Source organism: Ursus americanus, chromosome 10 (genome assembly GCF_024610735.1).
Source record: "Ursus americanus isolate L20-20 chromosome 10, mUrsAme1.1.p, whole genome shotgun sequence".
Taxonomy (NCBI): Eukaryota; Metazoa; Chordata; class Mammalia; order Carnivora; family Ursidae; genus Ursus; species Ursus americanus.
The window spans coordinates 24,279,377-24,298,054 of NC_142136.1; the positions used below are offsets into that span (position 1 = coordinate 24,279,377).

At 39.1% G+C, this 18,678-nt stretch overlaps 1 pseudogene; it reads right to left on the reverse strand.

The window, feature by feature from the left end:
* Positions 1 to 2,783: 2,783 nt before the first annotated feature.
* On the reverse strand, positions 2,784 to 3,493 carry LOC123800978 (nuclear transport factor 2 pseudogene; annotated as a pseudogene).
* Between the last annotated feature and the right edge of the window lie 15,185 nt (positions 3,494 to 18,678).

The window sequence follows — 18,678 nt, forward strand, 5'->3', positions numbered from 1 at the left end:
ATTCTTGTATGTGTACTGTGCCTGGTTAACATCCCAGAAACTTGACACATTTCAACACTGCAAACTTTATGTAGATAAATTATGTATTATAGAAATGACTTATAACCTGAATAAACGGAAATTCAGAAGGTTGAGTGACGCGCCAGAGGACATGCGACCACTAACGGGTAGAATTAAGAGTTTGACTCCAAACACTGTTATCTTTCTCCACTAGTAGTGTGAAAATTGTATCCCAAAGTTTTCCTAATTGCAAACTCTTTCAAGCTGCCAACTTGATACACAGATACAATACAAATTACCTCCCCCGCCCCACTTATAGACCAAATACGGAGAAAAACAGAATACTACATATAGTAAGATAAAACAAGCTACATGGAACAAGTTTACAGAAATGTATTTGATGTTCTAGAGAGCATTTAATGGGTATTAGAGACCGCTCAGAAGTGAGAGAATGGAAAAAAAAAAGAGAGACTGAGGCTATAAGACATGGGCTGCCTCTTATCAGCCAGCCCTGTCCTGATTCAACACTGAGTCCTTTCCCAGCATCGCATCACTGCTCTACTTAAGAGAGGAAGAAGATTTTTCAAGACCAAAAAATAGGAAGGAAAAGGTATGTATAGTACTAATGTCATGGAAAAATACCAAATGCATTCAACTGGTCATGCAATTCATTCTAAATAACAGTGCACTTCAAAAATGACATCCAAAATGATATTTCGAAAGCATATAGACTGCAAAAGTCTTGACAATGTATACCACTAGAGTACAACATTTTAAACCAATTATTTCATTAACTGCATTGCTATTATATGTAAGACAGATTTTCTTCGGTGAGTGAACAGAGATGCAGGTCAGTTTTCATAATAATAGAGGCAGAGTATGAATAAGAGCTTTATGTACCAGTAGTTCTGAAAGGGGTAGCAAACTGAAAGGTAAATTAGAAACTGAAGCTGATGTCAGATTGCAGTATGACATGAAGAAGGAGTCTAGAAGCTTTTATTATCACCATATTACCTGTCAAGGCCAAATGGGAAGCTAAGACTCCATTTATTTTTATGTAAACTGTAAAACATTAAATAATATTCTGACCTTTCCAGTTTTACTATATGGAGATTACAGAGAGTTTAGTTGTCATGTATAATTTACCTGGATCTTGTCTATTTATGCTCGATATTTACATGCAGACTAATGTTTAAATGCACAGAGCACATAGGAAAAGTTCACAATCTTCAAATTTTACTTTAAAGCATTAAGTACTTAATACAGAATACTGATTCTTCATATTAATGCTCTAAGCACAGATAATTTTTTTTTGCAATGTATCTATACTTAGTTTTGGCATGTGAAGGAAAATGAGATATTAACTTCAACAACTATTATATAAGGTATTATTCTGATAAAGCCAATGACCAGCTGTGCTCAGAAAAGGAGCCTGGGTCATTATTAAAAAACAATTATTAGTAAAGTTCAGAAAATGCTCCCTTTATGAAAAACTGATGATTTATTATATAACAGGTGAAACAGATAAAGGAATGAAAAAATAGCCAGTTTACTGAAGAACAAGCAGAAAAATAATCATGAGTAGAGAACTGAGTAATAGATGTACTATTGTCCTTCACTGTCAACCAAACTCAAAGGCCAAAAGCTCAAACTTAAGAATGGCTTTCTTTATAGCAGAATTCAGAATAGATATCTATAATTAAAAAATTGTACTAAATTTTGAACACAATTCAGTGATATCACAAAAAAAATACACTTTCAACTAAGAGATGTTGCACATTCACATAAGAACAGAGACACATTCATACAGGCACACAGACACCACAGAGATACAGATTATAGGAAATACACTAAAACAGGGATTTTATGATTACAGGTGACATTATCTTATTGTATTTCTAGGTTTTCTACGAAAATTATATAACAAGTTGAATAATTCATAAATTACATTTTCCAATCAAAAGTTTCCATTTGGGCCAAGAAAAAAAAATATATATGGTAGAATTGACATAAATTCAACACTAGGAGGTTGTAATCTCAGGTCCTTCACATCCTTCAGCTATGAGATAATGGGCAAATAATTTAATATTTTTTCTGCTTAATCTTCCAGAAAATATACTATTTGTAGGATTCTAGTAAGAACTACAAATAATTTTTTGTAAAATTCACTTGAGTTTTAATATAGGGGGAGTTGTACAAATGATAACTTATTTTCCTTACCCTTATTCTTTCCAAAGAGTTACATTTCATAATAATTTGAGTATGCTTTTGTTTCTTAGTAAACTATTCTCAATAGGAGCAGCTACTATTTCAACAAGCACCCAGCTTTAAATAAAGATGTTGGAAAAAAACATTCTTCCTTAAGATTCTTCTTCTGGTTTGTTAAAATATCGTTCACAGTAAATGTTTTAAGACCTAAATCTTTGAGGAAAAATCTCTTAGCTTTAGAAAATATTTATGGAACATTCATTTCTTTTCCAAAGTAGGTTAAAATCGGAGCAAAATCACAAAAGAAAACAGTAACAAAAACAAGCTCAAATGCTACTCCTTCAACCCCACATCTCCTTCCTCATTGCCAATTAGGTAGTGGGGAGTCTTTTGACTAAACACACACATCATCTTGTGTTAAAGATCACTCTTCTTTACCATTTTATTTTTTTAAACTGTGAAGAAAATTTTTGTGGTTTTTTGTTTCGTGAGGCTTTGAAACATCTGAACGAATCAATATCTGGGCCATGAGGCAGCTGCTTTCTCTTTCACTTTTTTGGGTTACTAGAGCAATGTTAAGTCTTTCCAAGGCTTGCGCTGGTGGGACATAAACTTCTTCTGTCAGAGGCAACTAGCCCAGGCACACAATACATCGTGCACAATACATCTCGGTAGCGGGAGCACACTGCGCCTGCTCCCACCGCGGCCCCGCTCATTTGTGTAAAATGTTTGGAGCATCTGGAGGACTGTGAATAGTATCGGGAAGACGAGGGAGGAGGAAACAGCATGAGTGCCAGGCTGGGAGGAGGCCAGCTGAAGTTGTGCAGGACAAGCCGGAACATGGCATTGGTGCAAACCCAAGCATCGTTGATCGTCTTTAATAGGAACATCTGGTGGACCCCCACGATTGGGTCTTCATCAGCCTTCAGCTGGCCCACAACCTTGCTGATGATGCAGCTATCTGGCGAGGGCTGACAGTCCTGCCCTGTGATGCTGTGCTGGATTTTCTGGAGTGGAAGACTAGACAACTTCTCCACAGTGGCAGTTTTTCCCTGGAACTGCTGTTCTTCCCATGTAAGACATGCATCAACATAAATAGTGCCTCGCTGGGCTCTGTCTTTATCAAGTAACTGGTAGTAATGTTGGATGAAGCTGGATCTAGTCTCCTCCCGAGTTGGCTTGTGTCCCATTCTGGGCTGTCGCCCGAGGGGCTGGCACAATGGCAGCGGTGGTGGCAACCAACTGTGGTCTCCTTACTCTACCATTATGCGACTAAAATCAACTAACATCTTCTATAGTTTCAAGTGAAAAATAATTGAATTTTTAAAGCTTTCTGACAACTGATTAATATACTCAAGAGTTTGATATACTCTTATAGTTCTGAAATTTACTTTAAACACTTGCCTTAGCTGAAAACAAGTTGAAATGGATTTTTCCTCAATTTATCTTGTAATATGGTAGGTAATAGGTTATACAGATTGAGGACAAAAATAACGCAAAAGATGCAGTAGTACAAATGAATCTCATTAGGAAAATGAGCAAGAAATGAAAATACTGCAGACCATATTTTTTTAAACCCCTAAATATATAATCCTATTCTTTGGATATACATGTGTTTATACGCAGAGCAGATGATTAAAGGGCCCAGAAACTACAACAAATACCTCTCTGTTCCCTAATTACTGAAATTACTTGTAATCAACATTCTGAAAAATACTCTCATCTAACTTCTCTAGGCAGCCCCCAAAGCCTCCGGCAGAAAGGCTGGATCATATCTGCCACAGCATCGATCCTAAATCCTTTCTTAGGATTAGCCCAAGAATCAGTCTCAGATGACCCTACTGAACTTCTAGATCATGACATTAAAAGACAGTGACAGTTAGCCTGAGAGTTGCAGCTGTAGCTTCCTTCCTTCCTTCTGTTAATGCTAAAGCTCCGAAGTCTGCTTGAGGGAAGGGAGGCAGACTTCTATTTTCTGACTGCCTAAAATTATTTTACTGAGAAATGATCCTTATAGATCACCAACAGTCAAAAATTTTCTATTTCAGAAGACCTCCAAAATATAAAATAAATGTGCTGCCTTTAAAGCAACATTTTTAGGTAGAAAGCTCTAAAACCAGAAGCAGGAAGAGTAAAAGCATATTGGGGCCCAGTGCTGGAGGTAAATATATATTTATTAAAATTCACCTGAATGTGAGGATGGTTTCACTACATTAACTCCTTAGCCTTCCTACAAATGATCTATCAATATCCCCCAGTCATCATTGCCATCCATACACTTTAAAAAAAAAAAAAAAAGACCATAAAGTAGGAAAAAATACAGAGAGCTTCTATACTAATTTTAGAAAAAGTGAATCAGTCAACATTATTTGCATGTAGTTACACTGAGCAGAAAGAGCCAAGCATCTTACTTGCTTTGCTGGAAACACATACAATTTCCCCTCAAAACAGAAATATATACTTCTTGTCAGAATTAGGACAAAGTATTTTGCATTTTCATAACCAGGTTAGAGTAAATTTATATATATTTGCAAACACTAATTTAGATTAATTATAATAGTTTTACATTGCAGATAACGCTGGTCATATGGTAGCAATCGCTACATTGTAATAGTTTATACTTAATTTCAGGAATAAAAAAAGAATTTTTCATTTACCAGAATATATGTCTATGTGCATTGCAATTTCATAATAAAAACCCGACACTAAACTATTTTAAGCTGAAATTTAGCAATAAATAAGTTTTAAATATAGAAGCAAGGATATAATTGCCTAAGAATTTTTGATTTAGGTATTTCAATTGGAGAGAACAGATTCATTCATTTCTGTTGAACAAGCACTTCTTGAAAACTTAGGCCCAGTGCTCTGTACTAAGAATATAAAATTGGAAGAAGAGGTTCCTGACTTTAGGAAGTATACTATCTAATAGGAAGTGAAGCAAACAAAAAAAAGATCACAATGTTATGATGAGTCCTATAATAAAAGTATGCAAAGCATATGCTGAGGAACCACAGAGGTAGACACTTAGTCATGAAAAGTTGCAAAAAGAATGCTATTAGTGTTAAGTCTCAAATATGGCGGATCGGCACATTTTGCCTTGTAAGGTCATCGTAAAATGTTAATATTGGTAATACTGTGTAATATAAATATGTTACATTATAGGAAAATGTATTAAAGTGGAATGTGTATTTAGTTGTTGGCACAACTCAAACTCACTCCTACACTAACATTAAGAGTTAATGTATTTTTCTCTTTTCTATATTACATGGGGTAGCTGTGGACTGCTCTGGAGTCTCGCACAAACGGGGAGACAACCTATTAAACCTGAGAATCCATGGTCACCAGTTTCAACTTGGCTTTCAGTAATCCCTTAGTATCAGTCTGTTTGGTCTGCTGTAAGAAAAATGCCATAAACTAGATGGCTTATAAGCAACAAATGTTATTTCTCATAGTTCTGGAGGCTGGGAAGTCTAAGATCATGGCACCCACAGGTTCAATGTCTGGTGAGAACCATTTTCCTCATAGATGGCCATCAAAATTTTCACCATAATCTCACATGGCAGAAGGGGCAAGAAACTTCTCTGGAATCTCTTCTATAAAGGCACTAATTCCATTCAGGAGAGCCCTGCTTTCATGACCTAATCACCTCCCACGGGCTCCACCTCCTAAAAGATCACACTGGGCATCAAGTTTCAGCTTATGAATTTGGGGAGGGGGCATAAACATTCAGTTCACTGTGGTATTTAAATGCATTTTCTTTTTTTTTATTAATTTTTTTTTAAAGATTTTATTTATTTATTCGACAGAAATAGACAGCCAGTGAGAGAGGGAACACAAGCAGGGGGAGTGAGAGAGGAAGAAGCAGACTCATAGCGGAGGAGCCTGATGTGGGGCTCGATCCCATAACGCCGGGATCACGCCCTGAGCCGAAGGCAGGCGCTTAACCGCTGTGCCACCCAGGCGCCCCTTAAATGCATTTTCTAATCAGCTTTCTTGAATAATATCTGCAACAATATTTTAAAAGTTTATTCATTCTGAGCATTTCACATTATATTTCACTAAAAAAATCTTAGAGAAGACAAAAAAAATTCCAATTCCTGGCACACACAATCCAAAACTACCTCTGCAGACTTGCCATCTGTAATTTCATACATGCTTTAGTCCACGCTGCGTCCCTCCTCCTATGAAGGCAATCTTTCAGTTTTGCTCTAAATCCCAGCCTCTCCCCTAATCCTTTTATTCCCAGTTTTTCTGTTCTTTTACCTTCTGTTTGTATTCCATTATCTATCCCTTTGATTTTATTTATATCTTTATATATTACCTGGTGACTTCCATTTTAAAATTAAAAACTGAGATTTTCATTATTCAACAACTGTTCTCATTCCTCTTCTTCACAGCCACCTGTGGTATGTGCAGACTATAACCCCCTGTTCCTATCTCCCCATGTCTCGTTAACTCTCAGTGATCCCCGGTCGAGCTTCTACCCACCACACCACCAGATGATTCCAGGTCAGTCTAGCAGGACCTGTCCAATGAAAACATTTTATTCTTCATAATATTTGATATAGTATCCAAGATTGTCGAGAACTCAGCTGAGTAAATATTTGCTAGTCTTCTTTATTTCTCAGGAAATTTTTAAATAAAATATAAAGTGATGGACCCCCCTGAGAACAAAAAGCAGTCATTGAATGTTTTCAATTATTTTGTGTCTTTATACTCCAAAGTGGCAGAAAACAATTCCCCTCAACTCTAAATGACAGTAAATAAATGTTAAAAGGAAGAAGCCTAGGTAGTGTTAACTGGGAAAACTATTCTTTCTTTAGAATGGTTACAGCATCATATTCTCTAAGGAGAACTGCTGATTTTTAGGGTCATGCATCCGAGTAGGAGTGTAGTAAGAGAAACAACAGGCCATGACTTCTTGACAATTAAGAGAACAAGCTAGAAAGGGAGTTTTGCGGGATTTTAACACGCACTGAAACCTGTCCCTTACTCAAAGCCTAAAGGAAAGGGGAGAGGGAAGTACAATAGTGGTGCTGTGTATGAGGGAGGGAGAGAAGTCATAGAGAACTGAGAGATGAGGAAGAGGAGCAGGTGAGAAGGGATGGGAAACCAGGAGAGTCTGCACTGTGGAGAAGGCCTCCCAGTTGTCACACACCATCCTAAAGCTGAAGTTTTCTCCTGTGTTGTGCAAGTCAAAATCCAAGTTAACTAGAACTTTAATCTTAGTACTTTCTTGGTTTTAACTCCATTTTAAGATTTCCCAGGGCCTTCCAAGCAGAAACTGGCACTCTGGAATACTATTCTCATGAAATCTAACTGAACAGAATGACAAAGGGAACTTCCGGAAGTCTGATGCATCCCACCCCCTTTCTGCCTCCACAGAAGTAAGGACCATCCATCCCCACGAGGAGAAGTTTGTGAGGGGTCCCTATGGCAGGAGGCAGTGAAGAACCCACTGTTCTGGAAAAGTTGGTCTCTACAAACACAGGACAGAAAATAAAACCAAACCTGACTGCACTCTGTAAGTTAGTTTGGAAACATCCTTTCAGAAGGAAGTAGGCAGAAGTCCCTAGGATATACATACATTTTTTAAAGGCATTCATGAAGAAGGGAGTTACTGTTTTTCCATCTCTGCTTTTTATCACAGCCTCCTTCCTTGATTTGTATTAACCTAAACTTTAAATGTTCAAATTTCTCAGTCTTAGTCCAAATTCCTTTGCTTTCTCATTAGTCACCAAACCCAGTGAGTTCTAGCTCAAAAAATATTTCTTCAAAACTTCTCTAGCTTCATGGCAGCACCTGGTCTAAGCCACTATGATTTCTTGCTTTGTCTCCTGCAATAGCTTTCTAGTTATGCACATTCACTCTAGCTTTCTTCCGGATGGTTCTCCACAAAGCATCCAAATAGTCCTTTCAATGTAGGAGTATTATCTCTTGTTTTCTTGCATAGAATATTTCAGTGACTTTCCTTGCTTTTAGGTTAAATACCCTAAATTCTTACCATGGCATATAAAATCATGCGTAAATGTCACATCTAACAACAGTACACTCTCCCTTACTCCTATGCCTGAGCTGCAATCACAGTACTGGAGTTTCTCATACTTCCTAAGCTACTAAGGACCTCATTTCCTCACCTTTTTTCCTCTTTTTTATATCTCTGACAAACAAGTAGTTTCCTTTAGCCTTTAACAATCACTTCCTTCTTTTCACCTTGGATAATTTCTATATATCTTTTATAAATAATCTTAAATATCAGATATTTATGGATGCCTTCCTCTGAACCCAAACTCAGACTACATTTCCACTGGTGTCTACGTCTGTGTGGGTGTGTGCGTGTGTGCATGTGGGTATGTATTCCCTGTATCCTAGTTTTTCATGGTGCTTATCTACTATAAATATGTATATGATTATTGTTTATGTTTATCTTACCCTACGTGACCAAAACTTTATTTTGGAAAGGGAATAGGTCCATCCAAATTTTAATTTTGTGCCTTTGAGAGCACAAAGGAGTCTTCTTCTCCTAGTCCTTTTTCTTTTCTCCTTAACGGTATTGTTTGGATCTAAAGATACGTTTTAAAATGAGAGTCAAAGTAAGTCACGAATTGGGTTTGAGAAGAAATACAATCAAACATCAAAAGAGTAACAACAGACAAGTGAGCCAAAAGATGAAAAGATGAATAAAGTAAAGATAAGTACTAGCCTAGAAGAGAGCGCTCTGGAAAACTAATGTCCCAAAAGAGTGCTGATTATCTTCTCAGAAATTAAAAATTTGAAAACAAAAACAAAACCAAAACCAAAAAACCAAAAACGACGCATATGCATTAAAACGTCCTTTTCATTTATTAATAAAATGTACTTTTTGAAATATTACCCACCATTCCCCTTTCAAACAGTTGTATTAAGTTTGTCGTGGCTGCTTAGTCATTTCCACATGCATATGGATTTTCTAATAATTACAACCGAGGTAGAGGTTTGTCTACTGACTTTTTCACTCAACTCACCATACACATTTTCCTGCAGTGTTTACAATAATCACTGTGGTAAGGGCGTACTACACCACTGAATTCGTGTACCAGAGTTTACTACGGTTCCCTGATTTCTGTGCCCATTTTTCTTCAATTGTTTTCTATTAACAATAAGTCTAGAGCAATAGCTAGCTTAATGGGCATATATTTTCCAGTCTTTAATATTTCCTTAGGTCCATCTTCCAAGAGAGAGATTAATCTGAAGCTATGAACATTATTATGGACCTAAATGTAAATTTCAAAATGCTTTACATGAATCTTTTTAAAAGCCATGGAAGAGAGACGACACAAAAATATATCAAAGTTGATGAAACACATGTAAGGGGAGAAAATATGGATTAAAGTCAGAGTACCTGGCCTAAATACCTAGGCTCTGTAAGTTAACTACCTTCCTTCCTTATCTTCCCTCTCCTTTCCCCTACCCTTCACTCTCCCTTTCTTGCTTTTGTTATCTGCTGTTATTGTTGACAGACCTCAAAAGCATCCTAGTCTATGTGAAATTAGCTTTCCAAAAGGCAAAATTGCTGTTTGAGAAGATAACACTCAAAACGATTCCTGTGAATCAGATAGTCTATTGTGAGGCAGACTGAATTATGCATTAAGTTGCCACAGATTGAATATTACTATTTCAAGAACTTTTTTTTTTTTTTCCTCTGGTACTTATAGGAGCCAATAAGTAGAGGAATTTAAGGTTTCCTCTTTCTTGCTGATTTTACCCCTTCCTGTCAGCCTTTCTTACCTCATGCTCTTTCCCAGTCACCTTCCTAAAGATATACACTTAAAACACAAATAATAAATTCTAATTGTTTTGTTGATGTTTAATTGTAAAGAAGAGCTTCACCAGTCTGGCAAACTCATTTTGCATTTCAGAAGAACACATTAACTTTCAGCATAAAATTCCTGTCAAAGACTTTGTTTTGCTACTGCTTTAATTTTCTTGAAGCCTAATTTTCTTTTTTTCTTTTTCTATTTGTTATGTAAGGGAGCTTCTGAAAACACTGGCGATCTCTGCTCATTTTGCCCTAAACTAGCTCTGCGCTTGCTTCCCCCCCACCCAAGGAAATGCAATTGCTGAGAAAAATTCACGGATAATTCAGCAGCAATTTTACTTCAGCGAACGGAAAGACAAAAGGAATGCATGAAGAGTAAAAAGCTTAGAAAATAACGGATGAAGGGTCATAATGTTTATTGGAATGCCCAGAGTAAAAAAATACAGACTGTGTAGATTTAAAAGGACATACAGGCCAACTTAAATATATTTTCTTTAAATAACATAATTCTCTAGAGTATGTCCCTAGGTGTTTACAGAGACTTGAACTGCATTTTTTTTTTTTTAAGATTTTATCCATTTGAGAGAGAGAGCAAGAGAGAGAACATAGGGGGTAGGGGCAGAGAGAGACAGACTCCCCGCTGAGCAGGGAGCCTGATCTGATGCAGGGCTAGATCCCAGGACTCTAGGATCACAACCCAAGCCGAAGGCAGAGGCTTAACCAATGGAGCCATCCAGTCACCCCTTCAGACGCACGGTAACTGATCAGTTGAAAACTAAAACTTCTGAGATTATGAGAATGAGTGAAAGTGAAGAGGAAAATTGACCAGAGCAGGCCCAGGCCAGGAGGCCCCAGAAGATGGAAAGTCACTAATCATAAGCTAGAGATGACAGAAGCCCTAATGGGAGCAAGAGATAACCAGCCGTTTCTGCTTCTGTAAACAGGCTTCCCGCCACAGGCTCCCCGCACTACTGTTCCCGCCTAAAGCAGCCGCTGCTCCCCCAGTTTAAACCCACTTACCAGCAGTCAGCATAGCCCTTGGAACCTGACTACCTGCAGTCCCCTAAAAGAGGCCTATAACCCCGTTGCCAGGGGCCCAGATTTTGGAGCACGAGCTCATCTGGGTCCACCAGCATAAAAAATCCGAGTTCTCCTACTTCTCCAAGTGTCACTTGGTCTCTTGCCAGTCTGATTTCTGTTTTTCCACAACAAAAGAGTAAATCCAAGGATAATTTTTTTAACTTTGATCAGTATCCTTACCCTGCTAAATTAAATAATAATGTGGACAATCTGGGAACCTTGTAGGAGAAATAAATGGATAGATACATGCAAATAATGAAAAGATCAGGCCTTCTATGTAGAATTTTCTGTACAACATAAAGCATCATAAATGTTGATTGCAGGCGGCACAAAGGTCATAAAAACTTATAGACCATTCACCAGGTTTATCTTTTCAACTTCCCTCCACCCTAACCCCAGATTCACCCCCCCCCCATTCCCCACAAAACTTCTCAAATTGCTCCCTGCTCCTTTCTTTGTTTTGGCTCCCACTATAGCATCTATTATATGAAATGTAATTTTGTCCCTTTTTTGCCCAGAGTATGAACAGAGATACAGACTAGTAGGAAATATGTTTTACGAGATCAGTTGTAAAAAATTTCCTCATATGCTTGTGGGGCTGGCAAAAAAAGTCCCCAAATACATAGGGCATGCTCTAGGAAGGGCAGGATGGAACTCTCTGGCATAAGCTAAACTTGCTGTCTACAGTGGAATTTCTCTTCAAGAAAAACTTCGTTCTACTTGTAAGGTCTTTCAATAGACTGAACCAGGTTCACCCAGATTAATCAGGATAATCTCACTTAAAGTCAACTGACTGTGGAATTTAATTGCACCTACAAAACGCCATCACCACAACACCTAGGTTAACGTTTGAATGAGTAACTGAAGGCAATAGCCTAGCAAGTTAAAACATAAAACGGACAGCCATAGTCCGTGCCTTGTAAACTGGGCAGACATACACACCTTAAACCAAATTTAATTCTCAAATAAAGACAATAACAAAGTCATACTTCCATAAAACATGATACAGTTATCTTGCATACCTTAAGATAGGCTATCCCTTTCCCTAAAAGAGGATGAAAAGTCTTGAGGAAATGCTCACATTACTTCTTTGATATAAAGTTAAATACTGTGATATAAAGTTAACTACAAAAACACCTCTTTTAGATTACAAGAGGATAGGAGATAGAAGAAAACATATTTAGTATGTGTATGTATGTACGTGTGTATAAAAATAAGAAAAATACACACAACTATTACAATCCTCATTTCTGCTACTGACCCCATAGTTGTAGCAGGAATTTATAATTACTTTCTTCCTACAAACTCCAATTTCAATCTTCAAGGGTCTGGGCCATTAGCCGTCCTGTTCAAATTGTACTTTCACACTGGCTTTAATCATAAGACATGACAGTACCAGGAGATACCCTAGGGAATGGTCTGTATTTCGACCTACTCTTCCTCACTTCTACTGTGTAGTAACAACCCAATTCCCCCTTGGTAATCTGGGTCAGCCCAGAAAATATTAGAACTCATCTCTGCCTATTAATCCAGAGGCATGCCGAGACCATCGTGGTGAGGTGACAGTCTCAGCTTCCGGGTCAGCGGTGGTACTGTTGTATCTCCTTGAGGACACATTCTTTTGTTCGGAGCTAAGGACTCCAGACCCACAAAAACTAAGGTCATGGGGATAGGATAGCACATGTTGGTTAGTGTAATACAGAATGGCGCCACTCCCATTTCCACTCTCGGATTCCTGCATCAACGAAGGCTAGCTGTGGAAGAAACTGCACCACATCACAGATGCTACTTTAGAGCACACACCACCCCCTGGAGGACACTGCACTGGTCCCGTAAGTATTGTCATCTATCTGGCACCATAACAGAAGGCTGTTTTTACTGTTCATTTCAGGATGATGCAAACATGGTGAGATCAATGATTTTCATGAGCATGGGCCCACTGCCACACTATCTGCCAGCCAATGAATTCCTTGAATAGAAGCAATGCTGTACAATACCATGGCGGTGGACAAGGTGTCATATAAATCACATGGGTGGGATAGTTTGGCAGAGGTATTGAGTGCAGGAGAGGTAAATCCATATCCAGAGTAACTGTCTATTCTAGTAGGAATAAAGTACTGCTATTTCTAGGATAGAAGCTGTCCAATGTCATCAGTCTACCACCAGGTAGCTGGCTGTCGACTTGGGGATCCAGTTTTATTCTATGGTGCCTAGTTTTATTCTCTGCTTCTGGCACCATTAGCAGTAGCTGTAGGTCAGACCCGACTTAATGAGTGTAAGTCTGTGTTGCTCTATGTAAAGTCTCCATCCCTGCCACCATGGCCCACTGGGCTCATGAGCAGATTGACAACGATAGGTGGCTAGGGAAAGAGGTTGACTTACATTCAAAGAAATGGGTACTTCTACCCACTTGATTTAAAAAATCTACTGAGGTAACCGTTTCATGAGCAGTCGTATGGGATGCAAGCATCTTCATATTCCTTTCCATTCCTAATAACCTATGCACATGTCTCTTCCCCAAATCTTGTCACCAGTTTTCCCAGTCACGTTCCTTCTAAATCCTGACCGTCTAGCCAAATCACTAACCACAGCCAATGAGTTGCTACAGACTTACACCTCTGGTCATTTCTCCTTCCAGGCAAAAGGAACAACCAGGTGTACTGCTTAGAATTCTGCCATCAGGATTTCCCTTCACAACTATCTTTTAGGGATGTCTAGAATATAGTCCAACAGCTGTCCACCTTAGGTGATGTTTGCCTATCATGTGGAACCATGCATACGAGAACCATTTTTCTTCAGTCAATTATCCACAGAGAACTAACTTTCCATGAGAATATTGGTGTGGACTTCAAAAGTAAATGTAATGGAGCATGAGAGAGGACCAAAGGGCATCTGGGCCACGTTATGCAACGTACTTATGCCTTCAGGGCCTGCTGATGCCTCATCTTGTATATACCACTTCCACTGGATGATGGGGTACTGCTTGGCATGCCCAAATTTATGGCTTGAAGGCTCAGACAATACCCAATTCATAGTTGCTGCATCCATGCAAAATCTCCATACCGGCCACCATGATCACTTTGTTCATAAGCTCATTGGGCACTGAGAAGAGTGGCTATGGAAAAAGGCTGACTGGTATCCAGAAATGGGTAACGCTATACATTTGATTAGTAAAATCTGTTGAAATCACCATTTCCCGGGACACCACAGGTTGCCTGGTAATTTGGTGAACTGCGGATAAGTCTTTCTCCTAAGGCCCATAGTAAACCAAAAGTGCTTTCTCAAATTGAGCATTATTATCTCTAGGGGATGACTGGGCTTTGTTTCAAGGACCTAAGGGTCATAGTATGATTAACTTAGTGATGCCAGCAAAGGCATTAAACTTCCAGCATCATTGGATTTACCAGATTATATGCTACAAATGTTAGAGCAGTTTGCGTGGCAGTCCATACCTGTTTCAGAGCCTTCTCGTTCTGGGCCCCACTCAAAATGAAGTTTTGGTCACTTAGTAAATGGTTCCAAGTAGCATAAACAAATTAAGAATATGTTTCCATAGTCCATGGAGGCCCATTAAGTTTTACACTTCTTTTGTTGTAGGAAAGGCCAGATGCAGCTACTTACCATTCACCTTGGGAGGGATATTTTAGTATGCGCCACACAAATGGGTCTCTAGAAATATACTAAGATGAGAGGGTCCTGAAGTTTTGTTGGATTTCTTAGTGTCTGACACACAGCATACTTGATATATTATTTAATATCAATATTGTTGATATTTATATATTAAATAGTATATCAAGTATAGTTTGCTCACCAGGTCCAATCAGTAGAATATCCACATAATGGACCAGCATAATATCTTGTGGAAAGGAAAGGCAATCAAGGTAACCCATGAGGCAAATTATGATTCAGGGCTGGAGAGCTGATATACCCGTGAAGTAAGACAGTGAAGTTAATAGTATTGCTTGCCTTGCCAGCTGAAAACAGGACTTCTGGTGGTATAGCTGTATTCCAGTTTTAGAGGATATGCTGATTTCCTCAAGCAATAAAGTGTTCCACGTGTGGAACAGAAGTTGCAGCTAGAGTTTCCCACCTGGTTAAGCTTATGATTATCTGAGGTCATTCTGCAAGAGCTGTTTTCTGCATTGGTCAAATAAGTTGAATGGGGATGGTAGGAATTACCACATCACATTCTTCAACTCCTTGATGAGGGCAATCCCTGGAATACCCAGGAATGGAACATTGCTTAAGCTTTTTTTCCTTAGGTAAAGGCAGTTCTAGTAGCTTCCACTTGGTCTTCCCCACCGTAACAGTTATCACTCCATAGTTTGGAGAATCAAGATGAAGTTCTGCCAGTTGCTGAGCAGTCGTACGGGATGCATAATATATATAATTACAATTATATATTCTAGAACCGAGGAAATAACCACAGTATATGTTCAGTAAACAACTGGACTGATGACAGATGGATTGGAGCTAAAATTCCACTGATCACCTGACCTCCATAAGCCCACATTCTGAATGGTGGACACGGTGATGCTGTGTCTCCAGAAATTAATTTCAGTTCAAAGACAGTGTCCATCAATCCTCAAAAGTATCATTTCCCTTTCTCCAGAGCCATCATTCTGGTAAGTGGCCGTAAGTCCTTTGGCTGGGAGAAAAAGTAACAGTACACATCTCTGGAAGTATCACAGGGTCCTTACTCAAGTAGAGTTCTATATCTGTAAACTGGCTAAGTCTGGGAGTTGATTGAGGGGCCATGACTCAGTGTTTCACTGATTCAAGATGGACTTCAAGAAGAACCACAGAGCTTTTGAGGGATTTTGAGACCCTACTTACAGATCTTTTTCTCAGTTTTAGTGCCAGGTATGTCCTCTGGACCATCTAGGACACATGAGCAATTCTTACCTGATAAATTCACTCTAACATCCCCATCTCCCTAAGCCTCTGGATACTTTCCTCTCAAGTATGATAAGGCAGCTCTGGCACAGGTGAACTTAGAGTCTCAGCCCTAGAACTAGCAAACTGTTGGAACCATTTCTAATTCCTCAAGCTAAAGCACTGACTCCAGAATCTCTGCTTAGTGAGTCCATTATGGAAAGAGTCAACCTGATCCAACTTCAGGTTCCTTCTACCTTAGGATCCACTTTCACACATATTTTCCAGATTTCTGTCATTATAAATCAGAAAAAGTATGCCGTTCTTTCATCATGTAATACAGAGCTTCATGGGTTATACTTTGTAGTTCACTGTTTGGAGTCTGCTGGAAACGGAGTTTGGTTCTGGGTCTGGCAGCAATTAGGGGTCATGGGTGTAGGTCTTGAGGAGATCATCAATGGCTTGCAAACCTCAGGCCCATCCAATTTACCTAGGATAATATCCCGTAAAGTCAACCAATTTCAAACTTTTTTTTTTTTAAGACATTATTTATCTGACAGAGAAAGAGTGCGTACACACGAGTCAGGGCAGAGGCAGAGGGAAAAGCAGACTCCCCACTGAGCAGGTAGCCCAATGTGGGGCTCGATCTCAAGACCTTGAGATCATGACCCGAGCCAAAGGTAGATGCTTAACTGACTGAGCCATCCAGGTGCCCCACCAACTGCAAACTTTAATCACACCTACAAAGTATACAGCAACACCTAAATTCGTGTTTGATTGAATGGGAATTATAGTCTAGCCAAGTTGATACAGTCCCCTTCCTCTCCATGTATTCCCCAGAGACTGACTCCTCACCAGTCACTCAGTTCTTAGAAATGTAACTATGAGACACTTTTGTGTGTGTGTGTGTGTGTGTGTGTGTGTGTGTGTGTGAGAGAGAGAGAGAGAGAGAGAGAGGGGTGGGGGGTGGGATGGGAGTGCAGTGGGGGCAGAGGAAGAGAGAATCTTAAGCAGGCTCCACACCCAGCATGGGAGCCTGATGTGGGGCTCGATCTCACAACCCTGAGATCATGACCTGACTCGAATCAAGACTCAGATGTGGAACTAACTGAGCCACCCAGGTGCCCTGACACTGGTTCTTTTTAATTGCTGAAGATACAACATACAAAGTTTGGGTGCTGAAAATGTACACTGTTTTGGGACGAGCAAAGCATGAAATGACAAAATGCAGAGAGAGAGAGGAATATATAAATGTGAAGAGAGGTACAGATGAATGGATCAGAAAGTGCTGACTCTGCTGGAGTAGCTTCCAGTGGTTCCTAAGACCCTAGCATACCCGTCTCCTTGGATTGATAAACCCCAGTATCCCTGCAATACATTCCTCTTTTGAGCTTATTGTAATTGGGTTTCTGTTGCTTGCAATAAAAAATATTCTATGAAGCTTTCAAACAAACAATTTGAGACAGGGGAAAAAAAGCACTACTGAAAAATGCAACGTAATGAATAAAAAGTAAAGCAAGACATTTTATCAAAAAGAAAAAATAAGGGCATGCAATAGGATTTAAAGCCCAGCCTCTGAAGTCAGATATAATGGCTTCAAACCATGCCAGAAGTGGGACTTTCCATTCATTAATTGAAAAAAAGAAAAAAAAAGAAAAAAAAAAAAAAAGAAAAAAAAAGTGGGCATCTCCCGTGCATCAAACATCATCCTTGACATGGAGTACATTAGGAATACACCATCCTTACTCACACAGAGTTTAAAAACTAATGAATATTCCATATATACTATCACCAGGATCCTGTGTGCAGATTGAGGCTTGATACTCGGTGTTTAACTAAAATCACAGGTAGTAAGTATTTATGCCATCTTCACAGGTCTGGTAAGGACATGAAGTGAGAGAGAGAGAGCACAAGCAGGAGGAGTGGCAGGCAGAGGGAGAGGGATAGGGAGAAGCAGACTCCCCGCTGAGCAAGGAGCCGGATGCAGAGCTCCATCCCAGGACCCTGGGATCATGACCTGAGCGGAAGGCAGATGCTTAACCGACTGAGTCATCCAGGTGCCCCTGCTTTTTTCTTGAAGATTCCTAATTTTTATTTTTCAAGGTGACAATATGCCCATTAACATATTACATTTTTCTAGTTTCTCTTGCAGGTTGGTATGACCACATATTTAATTCTGGCCACTGAGACTGATGTAAAAGCATTGAAGAAAGTCCCTCAATCAGATGTGGGACAGGCATTCTGTAATGGGCCTTTTCTTTTGCTTTTCTCCCCTTCTCTCCTTTCTGGCAACTATTTTGAGATGGAGCTGCAGCCACCATGCTGTAAACCTGCAGGAAATGACTCACTATGGATGACAGAGCAGAAAGATAGAAGCCTTCGTCTTAGTTGATTGCACAGAGCTACTAAACTAATTGTCAACTGCTTACCTCTGGGGTTCTTTTATGTGAAAGAATAAATCTTGTTGTGTTTCATCTTTGTAGTATGGCATCTATCATAGCAGTAAAATATAATTTTTTAACTGAAACAGGGATTTTCAGGAAGTAACAATTTAAGGTCAATGTCAATAGACAAAGTTTTTGAAATTCAAAGGGATAAGGACAAAATTCAGTTATGAACAGCTATCGGTATATGCCTTCTCTTCTCAGAGCATTCTTCTCTGTAAATCTAGCTCCAACTTGAAAAAGGAATTTGCATGAAAGAAGGGTACATGCACT